This window comes from Capricornis sumatraensis, chromosome 5 (assembly GCF_032405125.1).
Source record: "Capricornis sumatraensis isolate serow.1 chromosome 5, serow.2, whole genome shotgun sequence".
NCBI classification, from domain to species: domain Eukaryota; kingdom Metazoa; phylum Chordata; class Mammalia; order Artiodactyla; family Bovidae; genus Capricornis; species Capricornis sumatraensis.
Window position 1 is genome coordinate 116,428,051 of NC_091073.1, and position 6,590 is coordinate 116,434,640.

Here is a 6,590-nt window from a genome sequence, read left to right on the forward strand (position 1 = left end):
TGGTCCTTTGAATAGGTAAATTAAATCACCATGAGCTCAGACCTGGAAAGAAAGTGGTGTACTCAACCAGGGTATTGAGTAGGTCGCATATAAATCTGGTGGTAAAAGTAGCATTTTCAGACTCCTGCTGGGGCAGGGTGGCCCCTGTGGTTTCTGACCTGTCTGTGAGTGCTGTTACTGCAGGAACCGGGGTGTCACTTCCTCCACAGCAGTGCGTGGAGTGAGCTGGGCCCGGCACTGCAGTCAGCCATAGCCACCAGGGCTGGGTTCCTACAGCAGTTGTGGAAGAACTGGGCTGTTTGGTGGTTCCCATGGAGATGCCAAGCAGGCAAGACCTGGTTGAGGTGCCCTGGGAGCAGAAGCCCCCCAGCCCCGGCTCAGCTCTGCTGAGCTGTGGAGCCTGGGGGTTTTCTCCTGAGTAGGGGCTCACGTGAGCACTAGGAAGTGGAGGCATGAGGTCCAAGGGGCACCTGGGGTCCACCGTGGGATCTAGGTCCCTGGGGTTTCAGCAATTACTTTCTTGCATTCCGCCCTCTCTGAAAGCTTTTCCAGATTCATCAGGAGATAGCTCTGCTTCCTGCCTGCCCCTCCGCCGCCTGACCCCCAGAACAGGCTCTGCTCGTGGGAGCTGCTTCCACACCCTCTGGCTCAAATCTTGGGCTGACAGTACATGAGCAGATTGCTTTATTAACTCATGTTTCCAGGGGCCAGCTTCTCCTACTGGGACTCTAGGCAAGGTGCAGACTGCATTCTCCCTCAGGAGATCTGGGTTACAAAGTTCTAGCATGTTCCTTGGGGAATTCAGAGGCAGGTCCACATTGGAGAACCAAGGCTGGAGAACCCTCTGAGCAGACACTAATCAGCCTCTCACCTTTGAAAGTGTTTTTTTTTTTTTTTGATTCTGCAAATGTGTTTTCACAAGAGTACATTCTCACCAAGAAAATGCGTGCAGATGAGGCTGAAGGGCTCTCTGTGCCTGCCATCCTCCATCCTCCACCCTCTCCCCCAGGCCCCAACTATTTTCCTTCTGGTGTGTAGCCTTTCAGGCTTCTTTCTCATGCATATTCATACAGGTAGGTAGTGCAGAAAAACACAGGGTTTAAAAAGCACACATACCATACTCTGTGTATCATTCTGCAGCTTGCTGTCTTCACTGAGGAATATGTCTTAGGGACCTTTTCCTGTTGGCACCTTTTGATCAGCTGCACCCTTGGAGCTCCTGGATTTGGCTGCGTGGTAGGAACTTGGTTGTTAGAGTCCTGATCTAAGTGTGGCAGTCAGTAACAGTAAATGACTAGAACTCAATGAATTCAGTAAAGTTGCAGGATATAAAATTAACACACAGAAATCTGATGATATCTATATACTAGCAAAGATCAAAAAGAGAAATTAAGGAAACAATCCTATTTACCTTCACATCAAAAAGAATAAAATACCTAGGAATATACCGACCTAAGAAGACAAAGGACCTATATTCTGAAAACTTTAGGACACTGATAAAGGAAATTGAAGACAACACAAACAGATGGAAAGATATAGCATGTTCTTAGATTGGAACAATCAAATTCTTAAAATGCCTGTACTACCCTAGGCAATCTACAGATTCAATGCAATCCTTATCAAATTACAAATGGTATTTTTCACAGAGCTAGAACAAAATAGTTTAAAATTTGTATGGAAATGCAAAAGACCCTGAATAGCCAAAGCTATCTTGAGAAAGAAAAAGAAACTGGAAGAATCAGACCTCCTGACTTCAGACTATCCTATAAAGCTACAGTAATTAAAACAGTATACTACTAGCCCAGAAACAGACATCTAGGTCAGAGGAGCAGGGTAGGAAGCCCAGAAAGAAACCCACGAACCTATGGTCAATTAATTTTTGACAGAGGAGGAAAGACAATACAACGGAGAAAAGACAGTCTCTTTAATAAGTAGTGCTGGGAAAACTGGACAGCTATATCTGAAAGAATGAAACTAGAACATTCTCTAACACCATATTAAATAAACTCAAAATGGGTTAAGCACCTAAATGTAAGACCAGACACTATAAAACTCCCAGAGGAAAGCATAGGCGGAACACTCTTTGACATAAATTGCAGCATATCTTCTGGATCTGTCTTCCAGAGTAATAGAAATAAAAACAAAAAATAAACAAATGGGACCTAATTAAACTTAAAAGCTTTTTCACAGCAAAGAAACGATAAACAAAACAAAAATGCAACCTACAGAAAAGGAGAAAATAGTTACAAATGATGTGACCAATGAAGGATTAATTTCCAAAATATACAAACAGCTCATGCAACTCAGCATCAGAAAAAAGAAAGAAAGAAAATAACTCAATCAAAACATGGGCAGATGACCTAAATAGCCCTTTCTCCAAATGCTCAACATCGCTAATTATTAGAGAAATGCAGATCAAAACGACAGTGAGGTATCACCACACCGAGACCAGAATGACCATCAAAAAAGTCTACAAACAATAAATGCTGGAGAGGGCGTGGAGAAAACGGAGTCCTCCTATACTGTTGGTAGGGGTATAAATTGGTACAGTCACTATGGAAAAATGGTATGGAGGTTCCTTAAAAAGCTAAAAATGAAATTGTCATATGATCCTGTAATCTCAACCCTGAGCACTTATCCTGAGAAAATTATAATTCAAAAAACACACCAATGTTCATTGCAGCACTGTTTACAATAGGCGAGACATGGAGGCAACCTAAATGTCCACTGACAGGTGAGTGCTGTGTGTATGTATATATATATATATTTTTTTTTTTGAAAAGAATGAAACAATGCCATTCGTGGCAACACGGATGGACCTAGCAATTATCATACTAACTGAAGTAACCCAGACAAAGACAAATATCATAATATCATATGATATTGCTTACATAGGAATCTAAAAAGATGCAAATGAACTTATTTACAAAATAGACATAGACCCACAGACACAGGAAAGAAGCTTACTGTTACCAAAGTGGAAAGGGGTGGGGGAGGGGTAAATCAGGAGTTTAGGATTAACACATACACACTCCTATATATAAAATAGATAACCAACAAGGACCTACTGTATAGCGCAGGGAACTATACCCATTAATTTGTAATAAACTGTCAGTCGTGTCTGACTCTGCCATCCTATAGACTGTAGCCCGCAGGGTTCCTGTCCAAGGGATTCTCCAGGCAAGAATACTGGAGTGGGTTGCCATGCCCTCCTCCAGGGGATCTTCCCGACCCAGGGATCAAACCCAGGTCTCGTAATGTCTCCTGCATTGGCAGGTGGGTTCTTTACCACTAAGGCCATCTGGGAAGCTCATAAGGGAAAGAATCTGTAAAAGAAAATATATGTGTCTATATATGTATAACTGAATCAGATTGTTATACACCTGAAACTAACTCCACATTGTAAGTCAACTACAATGTTTTTAAAAAGTGTGGCAGCCAGGAGCAAGTGGCTGGGCTGGCTGTGTCAAAGTTTCTTCCATGAGCTACAAGGGAAGAGCTGTACCCTGTAGTCCTGGGGGCACAGTCTGGCATAGTGTTTCAAGATCTGGGGGGCCATTAGATATTGGTGGTCTGGAATGATCTCCATTCATTCATTTATTTAACAACAACAACAAAAAATGTGCCTACCTTGGGCAGGAAAAAGGAGCAGTCATTATTCCCTGCTCTTAAGGTGGGCAAAGTTGGCACAGGGCTTCCCTGGTGGTGCAGTGGTTAAGAACCTGCCTGCCAATGCAGGAGACACGGGTTCAATCCCTGACCCAGGATGATCCCGCATGTCCGCAGAGTAACTAATCTGGGCCGTGTAGGGCGTCTGCTGACTCCAGCAGCAGAAACAATAGACTGCTCTCCTCTTTCACACAGTAGACTTGACCAGTGAGCCCAGAGCTGCAGAGTTGGCCCCCTGGGCTGTGTCCTGGCTCCGCTTGACTTCTTTCAGGGGAGTCACCCCCCCTCCCTGTACTGTAGACATGGATTCTGAGTGGGAGCGGATACATTCTTACATGACATCACTCCTGAAATAGTTGTATCACTCAACTCCCCGTGGTTGCACTAGAACCCCAGCCAGGGCAATAAGGGTCCGGCTCTAGGATTTTTCAGAATTCGACACTTTTCTCCCTGGCATCCCAAGTGTGGTGACGTACACCTAGAGGTGTTTGATGTGGGAGTCTCAGCTGCCTGGAGAGGTTTGTTTGAGAGATTAAAGCTAATTTGAGAAGAAAGCAAAGAAAAAAGCTGAAAGGAGAGTCCTGATAACTTTTGAATTTCCTAAAGTCAGTTTTTTCTCTGATCTAAATTTCTTAAAGATTTGTTTTCGTGTTCATCCTCAGTCCTGTCCAACTCTTTGCAATGCCATGGACTGTAGCCCACCAGTCCATGGGATTGTCCAATCCCTCCATCCATGGGATTCTCCAGGCAAGAGTCCTGGGGTGGGTTGCCATTTCCTCCTCCAGGGGATCTTCCTGACCCAGGGATTGAACCTGGATCTCCTGTGATCTCCTGCATTGCAGGCTGACTCTTTACCCACTGAGTTTGTTTAATCAGTTGATATTTAACTCTGCCACTGATTGTCAGTGTTAGCATGATATGATTCTGGACATGAAATATTAGCTAGACAGTTGTGACTGGGGGTATAGCTCAGTGGTAGAGCATTTGACTGCAGATCAAGAGGTCCCTGGTTCAAGTCCGGGTGCCCCCTTGTTTTCTTCACTCACAGAACCCACCTTAGGGCTCATCTTTCAGGAGAGAGTATTTGGGGGGGAAAGGTGAGAAAGGGGAGATTAATGAACAGCTAGAGAGATGGATGCTGGGTAAACAGACTCAACAGATGTCCACTAGAGGGAGTGAACAGATTGAGACTTGAGACAACAAAACCACGTTTGGCCCTGCACGGTCTGGGCTGGAGGAGACAAGACAGGAAGGAGAGACGCTAGACTGCTGCTGATGGCAAGAGGAGCTGACCCAAGCCCTGCTCCCTCTCCTGGGCCCCGGCTCTTGCTGCCTTCTCTTTCCCCTCCCTCTTGCTGTGCACAAGGTGTTTGCAAGAAAATCATTTCTCATCAGCCTGCACATCTCGGCTCAGTTCACAAAGGACTCTTGGCTTTGCGGGCAGAGACTAACCCTGACGGGCTGAAACCACGATGATCACGCTGTCCCTCGGCGGTTGTATCTGCAGTGGGCACAGTTCTCTGAACCATGAACCTCCTTAATCAGCCAGGGGTCCTCAGTACCTGGCACAGATGGGAACACGGTAGGGGCTCAAAGGATGTCTGTTGAGGGACTTCCCTGGTGACCCAGTGGTTAAGACTCCATGCTCCCAATGCAGGGGGCACAGGTTTGATTCCTGGTGGGGGAGCAAAGATCCCACATGGCACAGCCCAAGATAAAAAGAAAAATCTGTTGAAGACATGACCTGGCTACAGGGCCCTCCCCACTCTCCCCTTCTCCATGTCTGACCTCCAGAGTCCCTTCAGCATCCTTTCCCTTCTCACTACAGCCTTGCCCCCAGCCTTCCCTGGGTGCAAATCTGGAAATGAAGTCCTTGCTGAAAAGGCTCAGAGAGAGGGTGGGCACCTGGAGAAGGTCCTGCAGGTCAGCACCAGGCTCTGGGGAATCCAAGCTGGTAGAAAAACACTGAGCTTGTACAGAGGTACCTGGAATTTTTCACGTGTGGTTCGGCCACCTGGCCCAAGTCCTGTCCTTCCTTCGGCCCTAAACTCAGAGGAGCTCGTTTCCCACCTTGAGGAGGTAGGGGCACTTCGCACAGCTGCTCATGTAGGATTTATTTCCCTGTCTTTCATCCAACAAATATGAATTAAAATACTTACTATGTACTAGATTTGGAGCTTCCCAGATGGTGCTGGTGGTAAAGAACCTGCCTGCCAGTGTAGGAGACACAAGAGATGTAGGTTCGATCCCTGTGTCTGGAAGGTCCCGGAGGAGGGCATGGCAACGCACTCCAGTATTCTCACCTGGAGAATCCCATGGACAGAGGAGCCTGGCGGGCTACAGTCCATAGGGCCGCAAAGAGTCGGACACGACTGATGTGACTTAGCATGCAAGCATGGCGTACCAGATTCAGGCTCAGGGTTAAGCATCCTTAAGAAAAGTGAGGCGGGATCCCTGTTCTCAAGGGGCTCATGGACCAGCGTGTGGGTCCACTGTGGTGCAGAAAGCAGGTGCCTGAGATGTGTATCTTGTGCTCATCAGTGAGGCTGCTGCCTTCGAGGTCTTGATTTCAAGCACAGTATCGGACCATCACCGCTGTCTGCTGACCTTGCCAGGCCTTCTTTCAAGGCACCATATGGCTTTTCATCACCTGCCTCCCCTCCCCGTGTTCTCTCCTCTTGCCCACACAGCTTGGATCCCTTGGCCCAGCGAATCAACAGCTCTCTTTCAAATCTCTTATGTATCTGGCCCTCTCTCCCTGAATGGAATCTACCTGGCGAAATCACAGTGCAGGTATTCACTTATTCCATGCCCACATCCAAGCAGCTGGACATTGCTGGGGACAATCACCCAGCCGTCTTGACAAACTTCACCTGTGACCAAAATCTCAAGTTAGTATTGGATGTAGTTAGGGTGGCAGT

The 6,590-nt window shown here is 46.6% G+C and overlaps 1 non-coding gene across 1 annotated transcript; it reads left to right on the plus strand.

Moving 5' to 3' along the window:
- Nucleotides 1-4,627: 4,627 nt before the first annotated feature.
- On the plus strand, nucleotides 4,628-4,699 carry TRNAC-GCA (transfer RNA cysteine (anticodon GCA)). The gene has a single exon. It is a non-coding gene; the product is annotated as a tRNA-Cys (tRNA).
- Nucleotides 4,700-6,590: the final 1,891 nt, after the last annotated feature.